The sequence below is a fragment of the Crassostrea angulata genome, chromosome 3, assembly GCF_025612915.1.
Source record: "Crassostrea angulata isolate pt1a10 chromosome 3, ASM2561291v2, whole genome shotgun sequence".
Classification (NCBI taxonomy): Eukaryota; Metazoa; Mollusca; class Bivalvia; order Ostreida; family Ostreidae; genus Magallana; species Magallana angulata.
This window is the reverse complement of record NC_069113.1, coordinates 26,114,731-26,131,915: the sequence shown is the minus strand read 5'-3', so window position 1 is coordinate 26,131,915 and position 17,185 is coordinate 26,114,731. Positions and strand designations below refer to the sequence as shown.

General features: G+C 34.5%; 1 protein-coding gene and 1 pseudogene across 1 annotated transcript in view; one reads left to right on the top strand and one right to left on the bottom strand.

The window, feature by feature from the left end:
* The window catches only part of LOC128175125 (proline-rich protein PRCC-like), a 134,599-nt gene that overhangs the window by 83,160 nt on the left and 34,254 nt on the right, over positions 1–17,185 (top strand). The gene's annotated exons all lie outside the window — the stretch shown is intronic.
* The window catches only part of LOC128175124 (von Willebrand factor D and EGF domain-containing protein-like), a 75,443-nt pseudogene that overhangs the window by 36,401 nt on the left and 21,857 nt on the right, over positions 1–17,185 (bottom strand).

Below are 17,185 nucleotides of genomic sequence, written 5' to 3'. Positions count from 1 at the left end.
GGTCAGCTAAAATTTTCAAGTCATTTCAGTTTTTCAGGTCTTTCATATGTTTGCGCAAATAATTGGTATGGGTGTCATTTCATGATAATTCTCTACCATATTTCACATGGAAATATAATAAATACACGCACAAGTCTTTTTATTTGATGCAGAACATAGAAATTCAAACATAACATTTATATAAAATTCCATGTTATTCAGATCTTTAGTGTTTCAGGTCTTTAGTATGTCCCGTATACCGATCCCGATACATTGTTTCAAAAAGAATGATAAACTCCGAAATTTTCCGAATAAATTATAGTCTCGATAAAAACGCGCCTAACACGACAGTCTATAATAAATTATAGTCTCGATAAAAACGCGCCTAACACGACAGTCTATGGCCTACTTTACATTAATTTTACAAGTAAAACACACGCGCCTAACACGACAGTCTATAATAAATTATAGTCTCGATAAAAACGCGCCTAACACGATAGTCTATGGCCTACTTTACATTAATTTTACAAGTAAAACAAAAAAAAATGTAATATTTTTTAAAGGCATAAAACATTTCTTCATGCAAATTTACTTTTAATTCGTCAAAATAAGCATGGTATTAATTCTATAAAAAAACATCCCAAAACGCAGTTCCAATATCTAAATGTATATCAAACATGTAATAGCTTTCCAAAAAGCTCGCTTGACTAAACAAAATTATTCAATGGAAGCATGCATGTATCAATAAGAATTTCTTATAAGGAATGGATTTTAATTTTCGCTGCTGATCATAAATTCATAAATCGAACGTACGTACAGATTTAAGGTCAAGATCTTGTAAATGAAAAGTGCCTACAGGTTTATAAAATTTAAGATATAAATTCTTCCAATGATGCTTCATAACAATAGCTTTGGTTGATAGGGTGTACCGGGCTAAAAGTTTTGGTAAACACAATGAAAAATCATATTTTAAACTGTAATTTTCAATGAAATATGAAGGAAATAAGGAACAAATTTCGGTGTTTTGTCCATTTTTGACCAATAAAATAGAATGCCGTCTACAGTCTCTCCAAAAACGGCATTAAACAAGCTCTTGACCTTCTCTTAAAATGATGTCAAATTGAATGTAGGTATCGGGATTACCTTTTCCATGATTTAACATAGAGGTTCATAATATACCATTTTAATAATATATGCAGACATGCGTAGAAGAACTTCCGAGTGGATAAAGCACGAGTTGTTCTGTGAAGCGTCAAAGTTTTATATTTTTGCCAAATATGCTTTAAAAAAAATCGAAAATATGTAAGTTTTACCCGACTTAATTAATAATAAAAATAAACTATCGCCAGAGCGCTGCGGGAAAAAGAATATTAACCTAATAAAACAGCAAATGACGTAAAGCTGCTACGTCAAAATCAGCGTAAAGGAAAAAATTTAAAATATATTGTTTCAAAATTCAGAAAAAATAATCTTGCTTGACTTAATGCATCAATTGTTTATTCTAACAGTATTGTTTATACTGTTTATTATGTTAAATTATGAAAATGTACTTCAATCTCCGTAAAATGACCCTTGGTCAAGTTCATGACACATTCTGAAGTCAAACGCAATTTTGTAAATGAATTATGAATTTTCATTATTTCTCCGAAAGAATTTTCAAAGATTTAGAGCAGTCACGAATTTTGCACTTTCCTTTCAGTGCCTTTGAACTTGTCCAAATGACCTTAATCATTATACATCATCATGTCAAAAGCAATCTCTGTATTTAGTATGAACTTCCAATGTTTCTCCAAAAGAAAGATATAAACTGGACACGAACTTTGCACTTTTTTCTATGGACCTTGAAGTTGCCTAAATGACCTTAAGTCAGAATCATGAAACACTCTCAGGATTTAACAATCTTTTTATGAAATAACATATTTCTATGCTTCCGTATAAGAAAGGTATGGACCGACAAGGTGATTCCTATATACCTCCAATACTTCAGGTTTTCATTATTTTTTTTTTGGAAGGGGGGGGGGGGGGGTTATACGCCGAAGCAGGGCGTGTCCCGAATTTCCATCAATTGGGCGATTTTATTCATCTTCAGAAGGGTATAATTTTCGTGTCTTACTAAATGTACGTTAACAATTACTGGTAGTGTGTGTATTTATTCGTTCGATCGATTCCTATTTAAACAGTCGATCAGCAGTGAAAATTTAAAATATTTTTTTCAAATATAAGATAGCTATATTGATATTTGCTTCCTATTGAATAATTTTCTTTAGCCATGCATGCAATCTTTTTGGAAAGCCATTACTTTGTTTGTGTTAGCGTCTGCACTTTCTTTAATTGTTTTACGTATAATTGTTAAAGTTAACTTGTGCAACTGTTGTTTTTTTTCTTGTACATCTGCTCCTATTACAAGTATATATTCTGTTCCATTTCAATAAAAATATGAAAACTCGACAGTAACGTAAAAAGTCCTTATAAACAAGGCTTAGTACTTACAATAGTGTATTGTTGGTCATCGGTGGATATAACCATGTGTTTGTCATCACAAATTTCGTAAATTGCCGAATGAGGAATAAGAGGACTAACTGATCGGTATGACACAAGACCACAAGTACGGTACACATAAAGCGAATCTTCTACTCGGATAGCTACTCCACAAGTACATGCAGCACCGAGATCACCACTATCTCCTTCACAAGCTGTAAATAAAGCATGTACCTACGAAAGAAAAAAATGTTTGTTTTTGTTATGTTCCCATTATACGAAAGATGCAACAGATTCACTTAGGCCTTATTGTTTACTGAAGAACAATTATAATAGGTATCTTTCACCTATTATAATTACAGCTCTAACACATTTCTCTTTACTAATTAATAAATTATACAATGAGAGAGAGAGAGAGAGAGAGAAATCTGACCTCTATGTTTCTCTTTTTATGGCGATAGAGCACAAACTCTCCTGCTGTGTATATGTCGTGGTTTTGATTATCAAACGTCCAGAATCGAGGATCTGTTTGTAATTTACAAATTCTGTCCGATATAATTTTGTCCATGTCAGTAATATAAACCTGTATTTGAAAGAGATACTTACAGTTAACATATTCAATACATAGCATCTTCCAAAGGCTTTTACAAATATAGTATTTAAAGAAGGTGTCTATTCTGGTTTTCGACTTGTCAAACGTGAATTTGATTAATTGTTCATTTAATCAAGATGAAAGGAAATTAAAATAGTATATTTTTCTTTCTTTTTTACTATCATACAACTTGGCATAGAAATAGTAATTAATGTTTAGAATAATTAATGTTTAGAATCTAACAAGGCCTATATTTTTCGCGGAATATTGGCGTAGGAAAATATCACATTTTTCGCAATTCAGAATTGATGTTTATTAATCAGTCTGTTTTAGCATTTTTAAAACAATAACATTAACGTTGGATTTTTTTAACTAATGTGAACTAATTATGTGATACTTGGCTTTCAGAATTTGTTTTTAAAATAAGATTTGCCTATCAAATTACATTTTTATACGCTTTTTAAGGACGTTGGATCCTGTGCTCAAGTTTTTTCCTAAAGTATTTTAAAGTAAAATCTACACACATAGCTTAACCAAAATTCAAAACAAAATTTTATATGCTTCATTTGGCACTACGGTGTATTTAATATGACCTTTCTGCACTGAAAGTGCAGATTGCATATAAATCGCTCTTCCCTCTATATTTTATAATCGGAATGAACAATGGCACCAAATACAAATTTATACTATTTAAAATAAATTTAATTGAAATTATTATAAAGAAAAATGTGACAATTTCTTCACCTAATTGATATTTTGACCTTTTTGCACTGATAAAACACTATTTAATCCATTACCAATACAACATGTAATGAAATTATTTAACAGTCTCAAACTTTTTCTCAAATTATGATAAACTTGTCAGAAAAATCTTAAAATTTCAGTAAAAAAACAAAAAGTATGGGTCTATTTGAGATATGGCATGAAATAAGCCGATTTTAGGCAAAAACTGGGATTCATTTTTCCTTGACTTTTATGAAATATAAGTTAAATTTGCAAATATGTGTCGATAAATATATTGAAAAATTGTAAAATTATGTTTTTCGTATCAAAATGAAGAAATCCTAATGGACAAACTATCTGGACATTTTGTTTGGACTGAAAATAAGGAAGCTAAAGTGACGGTACTCTAAAACAACTGAGTTATGAAAAATGTTCATTTGCTTGGTAAAAACCTTCCACCACAAAATAAAGTCCTATACTAATTAAACTCTGTAAATATGTAATTTTTCCATTACTTTTTTATTTAAGATAGTCTAATTGGCATTGTAAAATTTGAATTTATGGGTAGAATCAATATATGATGCATTATTTCTAAAATAAAGGTGACCCAAAATGGCTACCTAAAAGTGCCCATTCTATTCATTGATTTGTGTGAAAAAAACACTAAAATCAGTTTTTCCCTCTTATCAAATGGTAAATATTTTATCTTTTCTGTCAATTGATATCTGTATATAAAGGCTTCATAATACGTAAAAATCAGAAATATTTTAATATGGGAAGCGTAAAAAAATAATCAAAATATCCCCAAAATTTGAGGAAATGCGGGCTAAGCCATGTACATTGTATCAATTTTAGTTTCAATATTTATTCCAATTCAGCAGTATAAGCTGATAGACATTCTGATATTCTATCATTTCATTGAAGAAAGAATCTATACATCTTGAACAGATTTCTACATAACTGCAAAGAACTACATTTAATTTTATCATCCGTTGAGGAAAAAAGTAGTGACCTTGACCTGACCTTTATGCGAAAACAAGGAGGTCTAATTTGATTAAACTGATAGAATCATTTGGTTATATGATCTGTCAAAATGTCATGAATTTCTTATCATTAGAAGTGTGTTTGATAACGAGAAGACTCCTTCCTTAACTATATAATTTCTGCGATCAAAACAAAATCCAACTGCTTTGATTTTAAGCATAATCGACAATGGCAATATAAACAATAGATCAGAATAAAATACATGTAGGTGCATTGCAGTCGGAGAGGATCAATATTTTTGCACGGAGATATACAAAAACTACAGAAAACTAACGCATATTCGTAACCTAATTAAACTTTATACTTGCACTTAAGTTTTAAAAACTAATAACATGCCTCGTCCCTCCAAAACATTAAACATTAGGGAAGAATTAGAGTAATGTTTTGGTTGAACAGATAATATTGACTTCAACTGTATGGTAAAAATCATTACAAGCGTAAAGGAAAATACTAAAGCTTGACTTGTAATATGTTTGTCTAAGCGGCATATCATACAAGTTCATGATAATTAATTAATTGCAATTTTTATTTTGATTTTCAATGCTACATTGCAATTGTTACTTTTATTTAAAAGAGCAATCGCAATCATATTACACATATTACACACAACCCTACCCCAACTGTGTGGAGGTGCTTTATACTGTGCAAAATCCTCCGTATTTTTATTTCGCATGAATGAATGCAATGCATGTACATGTATATCAATTTGATACAATTTACATTCTTTAAATTTTTAATTACAAACCTTGATGTCTGGTACTGTGACATTATCCCATGCTCTTGAAACTTCACTACCTTTGCCCAATATTCCGATTCTTATAAATATCTCCCTATCTCCGCCGTTATTGATGAGATTATCAATATTTCCAGTTACATTTAGAAACACTGTGTTACGCCATGTTTCTCTGGTGAGGATAATTCCACACTGTTTCCGGTCAAAGAGAATGACATCCTCTGACGGAATGTTTTGGCAAGTGTCGACTGACGGTTGGTAAAAAGGAGTTAACAGGTATACAGCTGTTTCACAAGTATTATTCAAAGAAGTGGAAAGACAACCAACAGGATAAGTAACTCGGAAAGGTATTGATATTGTGGTACCTTCTTTTATATGGTAAATAAAGGACTCAGGCTGTAAATATAACGTTTCGATTTAAAAAAAAAATATATGTTTTAACCCAGATTTAATATCAAATAAGGTCATCTATGTTTAAAAGATGCATCTTATTAAGAGATGATGAATAACGCATTTTGATTTGTTGAAAGCTACCACTAAATATTTAACTGTAAGCTTATTAAGGAATGTTTTGTTAGTATCAAAACATAGATACTAACAAAAATACCGGCTTGGTAATTACTGCTTGACATTTCGTTGCTTGGAGTTCCTCCAGCTGATGCCCGAACTCTTACAGCACATCTCACCTGCAAATGAGCATACAATATACTATATTGTCTGTCTCAGGTTACCGTATTCTTCACTCGGACGATTCTGACCAAAAATACAATTATTTGTCAGAGAAAGAACAATGTTTTAAAATTGATGTTAGGAATAAAACGATTAATCTTTGTGGCACGGAATTTATTATTTTCCCCAAGAAATGACAGAATTTTTTAACAAAGATCTATACTGATAAAATATAGCTGTCACATCTTTTGCTTATTGGAAGTTTTCAAGACACCTTACACAGTCTAAAACGTTTTTAGGCTACTTAAAAGACATTTGTAAAACGCGGAGATACATTGTGTTAATAAATTTAGAATTAATTTGAAAATCATGTTGCATAAACATCTTTGGACACTATATATACAAATAATATTTAATATACATGATACCAAAAATAGATATATTAATTTAATGATTTTAATATCACCTTACCACCATGTTAAGATTGTATTGGTGCACCCAATGTTCCGGTAGCAGTCGGGTTGACGATAGATTTCCATAGTTTGCATTTCTCGTTCTCCGTACTTCGTCCTCATTTATGTACCAAATGATGTCAAAATATAACATATTATTGGTTGGGTTATTGAATGCACACTCGAAAAAGCTAATCATAGATGGGTCGTATCCATTCACCAGCACTGAGCCTTTTTCGAGATCCACAGCCACGTTGGGTGAGACGGATATATTAGATAAGATTTACACCCAGGCGTAAAACCATTTTCTGATCCAAGACCATATGGACATTTAACCTGATCACCTAAAATGAATTCTCAATATTTTACAAGTATGTTTCTAGTAAATAGTTAGCATTGCCAAAACTATAATTATATTTCACAAACATATCGTTTAAAGGTTAATATTCGTAAGAAGGGTGGAAAACTACAGGCCTTAACAGTCACTTGAGTATCATAGCCAATACACAGGAAATACCATAAAAGTGTATGCATTTAAACTACAAACTGGAGTCTATACCTTAGTTTAAGGACCCAACCTCCCTCCCCCACCAAAAAAAAATCAATTAATAAACATATAATTTTTGTGAAAACGTACCAAAAAGAGTGCCCAAACAAGATGAGCACAGTCCTTACGGTCACTTGACTATATATAAGCTTAATCCTGGAGTCTATACCTTAGTTTAATGGGCCAACCCCACCATTAATCTAAGTACTGACGGGAGTTAATTTTATCGATTAATTATTACATTAATCAGTGTCTTTGTCTGTAATAACACTACGTATCGATTTTGTACTTTACAGTCCAATAACTTCAAATGACGTATAATTGGGGCGCCAGCGGGATTTGCTTATTTATACTTAAACTTTTAATCGTACAATGGCTGAAATTATATAAATATAAGTAATTAGGAACCATTCTTTGAATATTATGAGGTGATAATTTAGGTCGGGGCGTGATCAAATCTAGTATCATAAAGCCCTTCGGAAGAACTATTCCTTATATCTTAATTCTTTATCTTAAAATAAACGCTATGTAATATCGCATGACAAGTAGGTTCTTATCCGTATTTGAATTACGCATATTTTTTGTTATATGAATTTTATTGAATACACCATATTAATCATGTTGTGTTATATTTAAAGATAGAATTAATTCCATCAGACTATGTATCAGTAATGCAAATATATCTGGAAAATTGTATGGAACCAAGCAATACTTAACTCTAGCCCCATTTAACCAGACGCTCGGGTGTCTCCGTAGCAAGACTCTCTGCTTGTCGGAGATTTACGGAGACAGCCGAGCGTTTGGTTGAACGAGGCTATATTGAACTCTAGCATAGGAACATGTACACATACGACTGCAAAAAGTACCTTAATTGTTCGTACCATTTAAATATGACTATTTTCAAGGCATTTGTAAATAAGTTTCCTTATACATGTACATGTAATACCGTGCTTCAGAATACATTACATCGAATTTATCGATTATTTTCAAGAACTTAGTCTTGCCAGCAATTTGTACTTAGGTCTAAGCAAAGTTTCACTTCCGGTTTGCAAGAATAACTGCATAGAAGAGTTGATTAAAATCAACCCCAAAATCATCATAAATGCTATAATAATCATAACAATAAAAATATTAACTGTTGCGTAATGTGTTAGTTATATATTCAGTCTTGTGTGATAATTAAAAAAAGCATGGTAACGTATTTTTAAAAATAACGAGTTGCTGCCATAAGTTATGAGATCTATTTTTCTATCCGTAAAAAATCATTAAATTGTATTCTGTGTTAAAATATGTACAAAGGAATGCATTTGACAATACACTACAAAATATTATTTAAATACTTTTACTTACCAAAACAGTAGCCAGTTGCAAATGCAGGCGTTCTTCTTAAATAATATACATTGAAGGAGTCACAGTTTGCTATTCTTATGGATATTTTCGATTCACATTCTTCATTGACTCCAACTACGCAGGCTGTCGTGTTAACAATATTGTCACCAATGTTTGGCAGGGATCCTTTAAAATACATATATTATTTTTAATGATTAAGAATGTAAACAAACTACCAAAAGGCCAATGATTAAGATATGTAAACAAATAACCATAAGTCCAATGGACCACATAGCTCATTTAAGCTACATTAGCTACATGTATAATCAAATCAGCTTTATGGAGTCATATACAAAATATTTGGACTATGTAGTAAAGAAGTTCTTGTTTCAACAAATTTTCAAACTTTTCTCCACAGCATTTTGATACGTTACACATTGCGCCTTTTACGTTGTGTCAGTAATCGTCGTTTTAACAACTATGAACAAAATCTAGCTCTCGCAGAGGGATCGTGTTTTTTAATTAAAAAAACCCTTGAATCTACACTATGTGAGGATGCTTCCAAACAAGTTACAGCTTCTAACTGTTTTGGCCAAATACTTTTTGCAAAGACGATTCCTTAAAATATTTCTCTACATGTTCTTATGAAAAATTTAACCCATATTACGGCCCCATGAACCATACCTTTAAGGATCAAGATTTAAACACACTTGAATCTAAACTTCCTCTTTATATTCTGCATACTATTACTATTGCTCTAGAACTATTTAATACACTAATGTAACATAAAGGGTAAACGAGTGATGTGTGATGAGTACCAAAAGACAATCCGACGTCGCAAACGCCCGAATCTCTGATAGTTCCGAATATCTGATATCTATGAATACTAGAATGATACTCTGAGTCTGTAGTGATTTGCAATTTAGACGCTGAAGAGTTATTGTGAGTCAATATTGCACAGCGATTTGCAGAAAATAATACCGACATAAAGAAACAGCTGGTCTTTGTGAGCGTTGCGTGTTAGTTAAATTAAAGCTGCTTGGTCCGATTTTTTTGTAATTACAGTATCAAATTTTTTTTTCATACAAATCATTTATCCTTGAAAGTAATGGACTTTCTCCTATTTACACCAGCAGAATCAGTCTCCTTTCAAAGTTAGAAATATTCAAAGTAAATAAAAATAATTTCTCTTTGGGCAAACGAAAAAACAAACCAAAATGCATCACGGGAATCTTTAGAAAAGGAAACCGCTTGGTTTCGTCCCCCGAATGATTGGGGTTATTCAACCCGCATGCTATGCATCGATTGTAAAGAAAGCAGACTTTGGAAATATTAGCGAACGAAAGGTACACATGTTTATTTGTAATTTGTCTGATCATTTCCGAATCGACCTTTATTTAAAGAGATGTCAAATTCGTAATACAACCATACCCGTCTCGTCGTCAGGGGTTAAATTTAACATGGGGCGAAATAACGCGGTACCTTTTAACGTCGTTTGTTTTGTTAGCAAATTTTGTACGTATTTTTCTTCATTGAAATTTGGCATAATTGACGGGTATAACTACTGCAATGTCTATAATTATACATATACTAAGCATAGCCATCGTTTAAAAGCGTGCATAAAATTTGATATAAAATCGGACCAAGCAGCTTTAAGCAAGTATACAGTTAAAAAGGCGCTTCGTGGGTGTAACAATATATGTTAATGATATAAAAAGTATTTCATGTACGACTTAATGATAAGAGTGAAGCCTCGTTTTGGAATAAATTGAGGAGTACTCCACACGTGTGTTCTATGACTTACTGAACTTGTCCGTATCATATAATGAGAGTACACGGCTTGAGTGACTGTCATTCCTCGGAAAAATAACGGTAGGACTATCTGAGACAAACTTTATTGTGCATATATATATATATATATATATATATATATATATATATATATATATATAGCCTGTGAACCGTTTCGAGGAAATTCGAACTGTACAATGGGCGACGAAGAGGGACAAAACAACTTAATTTTCAGTTCCAACCCAATTGTTTTGAACATTCCGTTCCCTAGAGCTTTAGACATGAAAGGTGATTTAGCGAATAACTGGAAGCATTTCAAATCAGTGTGGAAAAACTATGAAATTGCAACGTGATTATATGAGAAAGATGACAAGTTGCGGTGCGCGACATTCCTAACATGTATGGGCTCGGATGCACTCCGTGTGTTTGATGGGTTGAAATTTCAAAATGCCGAGGATAAGGAGATGATTGACGCAGTAATTAAGGCAATGGAAGAGTTTTGTGCAGGACAGACATATGAAATATATGAACGGTACACTTTTAGTAAGCGAAACCAAGAACCAAATGAAACCATCGATGCTTACGTCGCCATGCTGCGAACACTTGCAAGAACATGCAAGTATGAAGCACTTGAGGATGAAATGATCCGTGATCGGATTGTCTTAGGTATTCGGGATAACAGCACACGCAAGAAACTTACAAGAAAAGAAGTTAGATCTACAAAGATGTATCGACATCTGCAGGGCAAATAAAAAAAAAAGCTTCACAGCTGAAAGACATTGAAGATGTGCAATTTGTGAATAGCATGCCATTTAAAGGCAAATATATGAAAGGAAAAAGACAGAGAAACCAAAGTACATCAGGGAATAAAGTGAAATATGATAATGATCAACCTCGACTATACTCGTATTGTGGAAACAATCATGTACTAAGGAAAGGAAAATGTCCAGCCTATGGAATCATCTGCAATGCCTGTGGAAATGCTAACTGTTTTGCAAAAATGTGTCGATCCGCAAGAGTCAGGAGTCGTCAAAAGCATGTTCATGAAGTGCACACGAGCCAGGACTGTGACTTGGATGAATCATCATCAAAAGAGTTTGTTTTGACAGTAAAGCATGTCAACGAAATAGGGTCTCGCAAAATAACAGCGGTGATGAACATAAACAAAACGCTTGTTGAATTTCAACTTGACAACGGATCCACTGTCAACATCTTACCAAAACATATATACACAAAACTTTGTGATGATCCAACTGGAACCAACTTGAGAAAATCAAATGTGAATCTTGTTATGTTTAACAGAAGTGAAACAAAGACCTTAGGAAAAGTGCGTCTTAGTGTAAGAAATCCAAGAAATCAGAAAAAGTACAACCTAGAATTGATGCAAGTCTAGGAATCAAAGCCATTCAAGCGATGGACCTTATCACAGTAAACCATAAGGAGTTTCTATCCAAACATGAAGTGCAGGAAGAAGTAGTCGCAGAAATTGAAGACATTAAAAGGGAGATGGAGACTAAATTCAAATCGGTGTTTGAAGGACAAGGTAAATAAGATGGCAATTTGACACTAGAAGGTAATGAAGGTGTCAAACCTGTGAAGATGCCCGCAAGGAAAGTGACACTTGCTATCAAAGATAAACTGAAACAAGAACTGGATAGACTGGAACAATTAGAGATCATCAAACCTGTGAATACACCTACTGATTGGATCTCGAGCCTTGTTGTCGCGCCCAAGTCAAATGGACGGATTCGATTATGCATTGATCCTAGACCACTGTATCAAGCTCTGAAGAGAAATCATTACCCTACACCACTAAATGAGGACAAACGTCCAGATTTAGGCAAGGCTCGTATATTTTCCGTAGTTGACGCACGAGATAGATTCTGGCATGTAGTCATGGATGAGAAGAGCAGTTATCTTACCACATTTTCAACGCCTTGGGGGGGGGGGGGTACAGATTGTTGAGAATGCCATTTGGGATATCACCTGCTCCTGAAGAGTTCCAGAGACGCTTGGAAGAAGCGTTGGAAGGACTTGATGGAATCAAACCTATTCATGATGACATACTGATTTATGGCTGTAGAGACAATGACAAGGAAGCTCATGATTATCATGATCGCGAGTTGGAAGCCTTGCTCCAGAGATGTTTGGAGAAAAACATTAAACTGAATAAGGAGAAAATGAAACTGAAAGTAGACTCGGTCACTTACTTAGGATTTGTTATATCGAAAAACGAACTTTGTAATGACCCTCAAAAGGTGAAAGCGATTCAAGAGATGCCAACTTCCAAGGACAGACAAGGAGTGCAAAGGCTTCTAGGGTTGACAAACTTTGTTCAACGATTTGCGCCACAACTTTCACGAATAACATCATCTTTAAGAAGTCTTCTTAAAGCTGACACACATTTCAGATGGGATGAAGATGTCCATGGGAAAGCATTCAAGGGAGTGAACACTGTACTGTCAAATACTCCAGTGTTGAGGTTTTTGATGATCATAAGGGGTTAGTTTTGCACTGTGATGCATCTGAATCGGGCCTTGGAGCTTGCCTACTTCAGGAGGGACACCCAATAATGTACGCATCAAGATCACTAACAGAGACCGATGCAATTACGCTCAGATTGAGAAGGAGCTCCTTGCAGTTGTCTTTGTAATGGAGAGATTTGAGAATTATACTTATTGCAGACATGTCGTTTTGGAATCTGATCATAAGCCACTTGAGATTATACACAAGAAGAATTTACACAGTGCACCAAAGAGGCTACAAAGAGTGTTGTTGAGACTAAAAAAAATTTGAATATGAAGTACAATACAAAAGGGGTACAGAAATGCATTTTGCTGACACCTTATCCAGAGCGTATCTGAAAATTCAGCAAGAGGACCTGGGAGAAAAGGATCCTGTGGGAGTACACACTGTTGACTATAGGGAGCATTTACCAGTGTCTGAACAACGCTTTGCCAAAATTCGGAAGGCAACAGAAAGAGATGAAACAATGGAAATGCTAAAAGGAGTGATCAATACTGGATGGCATGAGGCAAAGGCAGATGTTGAGCCTGAAATCCAGATGTACAGTACCGATCAGACCCAACCTAACAAAGTAAACCCCAACTAAGCCCTGGGTTTACTTTCCGGGTTTACTCTGGGTTTACTAGAATGGACCCAGAGTAAACCCAGAGTGGACACAGAGAGTAAACCCCGATCAGAAGAATACCCTAAAAGCAGACGCTACATGTATATTCGGAATATACAAGGGGCAGGAATTACAGGCAGTAGGATGATAAGATAAAATACCGGTCTCTTTCACACTTCAGTGCCTATAGTTGACTCCAAAAGCAAAACTCGAGTTAACCCAATGTAAACCCCGAGTGGTACCAAATTTTCAAAAAGTAAACCCGGAAAGTTAACCCGGGGTTTAGTTGGGGTTTACTCTGGTGTTAGGTTTGGTCTGATCGGTACTGTATTTTCCTTTTCGTGAGGAACTAGTTGTGCAAAATGGACTTGTTTATAAGAGAGAACATATAGTAGTTCCAACTGCAATACGCCCGAACTTACTTGAAAGGATCCACAACTCACACATAGGAATTCAAGAATGCTTGCGAAGAGCTAGAGAAAGCCTATACTGGCCAAATATGGCTAAAGACATAGAACTTTTCATCAGCAAGTGTGAACCTTGCAACATATATGCAAATGATCAAGTGAAAGAGCCAATGATAAGTCACAAGATTCCGAGTCGACCCTGGCAAATCATTGCATGTGATTTGTTTGAGTGCCAAAACAAGGATTACTTCATCACAGTAGACTACTACTCGGACTACTTTGAAGTGGACCGTCTACATAGTAAAACCGGTAGTTCCATAATCAGCAAACTGAAAGCTCACCTTGCAAGACATGGAATACCTGACACTCTTGTCTCCGAAAACGGGCCACCTTTTAACGGTCAGGAATTTGCTGAATTCTCAAGAGCGTACGAATTCAACCACGTAACTTCTTCGCCAAATTATGCGCAGTCCAATGGGAAAGCGGAGAATGCTGTAAAGGTCATAAAACGCCTAATAAACAAGAGTGTTGCTGATCAGAAGGATCCATACCTAGCATTATTAGACCTTAAAAACACACCCAGCCAGGATATTGGATATTCTGCAGTACAGAGGATCTTTGGGAGGAGAACAAAAATCTGTTACCTGTATCAGAAGACATGCTTAACGAGGCCGGGTCTAATTTGTTCTGCCCTAGATTTTTGGATGAAACTTTTTACATGAATTTCTACTGATATAATTATTATTTTAAGATTAAAAAATAAGACATTTACCACACCGTTTGTTTAGGGGGTCATCTCAAAGTGTGTTAATCTTTAACATAGGACCCTAAGGGATTTTGCTTGAAATGTATCAATTTTGCATATTTTTTTACATTTTTTCAAAACTTCTGCCCTAGGGATTTCTTTTTCTGTTCTACATATTAAAGTTATTGCTAAAAGGCATCTAATGGTCAAATAAAAAAACCCTTTTACCTCCTTGTTTGTTCCAGGGGTCTTATCAAAGTTGATTTTTGTATGCCCAATTTCCCAGATTCGTCAGATAATGGCTATTTTTTATTTGACAAAAGCGGAAAAGGTGATCTAAATAGTATTATTAAAACATTCAGACATATTTAAGTAATAAAAAAATATATAACATCACATATTAAGGGTCATTGATATAAAATACATGGTTACTGTCTGAAATATATGAATTTAGCTATATTTAGGCGGGTTAAGAAAACGTGACAGAAGGCTAGGCTTGCTGAACCCTCTTCACGTTTTCGACCTGAGCCCAAATATAGCTTATACTTTGAGACATTTATGTTTATTCCACAATATAACATTATTTTTTTACGCATCAAACGAGATATTTTCAACAATTTTCGCTGAATATCTGCAGTTGAAACTATCACGCCATGGCGTCAACCAAGCAAAAAGATGACGTCACAATACAAATGAAACGCTGCGTGAAAGCGTGCGTACTCGTTCTGTACTCGGCCTCGTTAAGCCACGGTATGCTGACAAGGTCAAAGAACAGCTCCGGGAGAGAAACGCACTATTACAACAAAGGAGCCAAAGAACCGCCATCGTTACAAGAAGGAGATGTAGTTCGTGTTAGGCCAAAGGGAAATGAGAAATCTTGGAAGAAAGCTATAGTAGAAGGACAGGTAGACTTTCGCTCATATAATTACATCAGGACAGAAGATGGACGAAAATACCGCCGAAACAGACGACATTTGAGGACAAGCAAGGAACATTTCGCTAGAGAGTTGTCTCAGTCGCCAACAATAGAGAGTAACCCAGAAACTTATCCAAACACTGGCCCATCAAGAGTGACAGAATCACTACCCGAAACCCCAAGAACAACTAACCATGACCCTGCAACGAAGTCACCTGTGAAACCTAACAGACCTGTTGATGAGCCAAATACCTCTCTCAACAAACCTTTGCTTACTCATCAAGCTGATCCAGCTGTTGTTGTAACCAGAAGTGGTCGGGTAGTGAAACCACCAAAGCGTCTGCAAGAGTGAAATGTATGATTTGTGTTTGGTCCACAGATAGTGAAGAAGAGCATAATAACCCCTTAATTGTCTGTGTGTTACCAGGTGAAGCCTGGTTCATTACATATTACTTAGTTTCATGTTGTGTTTCATGTTTGATTCCTACTCAATTTCTAGTCACACCAATGCCTTTATTGAACTAAAGTGACTTCATTCATTGACGTTGAAATTAACCTTGTGATGAACTTTTTATAAATTTTAGCTTAGGAAGAAGGATGTAACAATATATGTTAATGATATAAGAATTATTTCATGTACGACTTAATGATAAGAGTGAAGCCTCGTTTTGGAATAAATTGAGAGGTACACCACATGTGTGTTCTATGACTTACTGAACTTGTCCATATCATATAATGACACAGAGGGGTCGCTTTGAAGTGACCGATAGAGCCGACGTGTCGCTTGAAATTACCGATAGAAGCGATGGAGTGCTTCGGAGCGACACATAGAGTTTGTTTAGGGCCCATACATTAGAATATTAATATTTGAGTTTTGAATCAATAAACGCAAGGAAAGCGACAAGGAAAATTAATATATATCTTAAACAATTATCATAATGATGAAACACCTCAGCAAGGTATCTGAGAGGACCCGTTATATATAATCATTCGACCGTGTAAGGCAGACACGTTACACTCTGTATATTCCTTTGTAAAAATTCCAACCTTGTGAGATCACCACACTACCCCAAGGGATCATGATTTGCAAAAACTTGATTCTACGCTTTTTTTTTTTAGGATACTTCGATCTACACATGATACATCGTTTTAAGCTTAATTAGTTTTGAGAAGAATTTCAGATTTTTATTCTTCTATATTTGTATACTAAAGGTCGTTTTCATTCCAAAGTGTTAAATAATTTCACGCTGCAAAATAATCCAAAATTAAATCAGTTTACTAGGTTATATAAAATGAACTGAATTTATTTAAATTCGTTTAAATACAATGAGTGAATTTTCGCGAAAATATGCTTAATTGCGAAAATAGTGAAAATTAAAGCCATCGTCAATCTACAATATTCCCTTGTAAAAGTTAATTAAACCCTCATGCACTTGTGGTTCCTGCCTTACTCCGGATATTATGACTTGAATCGAGTTAAAAATTCCCATGTAAGGATTCCAAGCCCCATTGTGACCCGGCCCACCCTACCCCGGGTAACATGATTTGAACAAACATAAATATAACTGTCCATTAACTGGAAATGCTTCCTTACAAACTGCCGCATTTCTGGTAAAAAGGTTTTTGTTAAGACTTTTTGAAACAATTTTT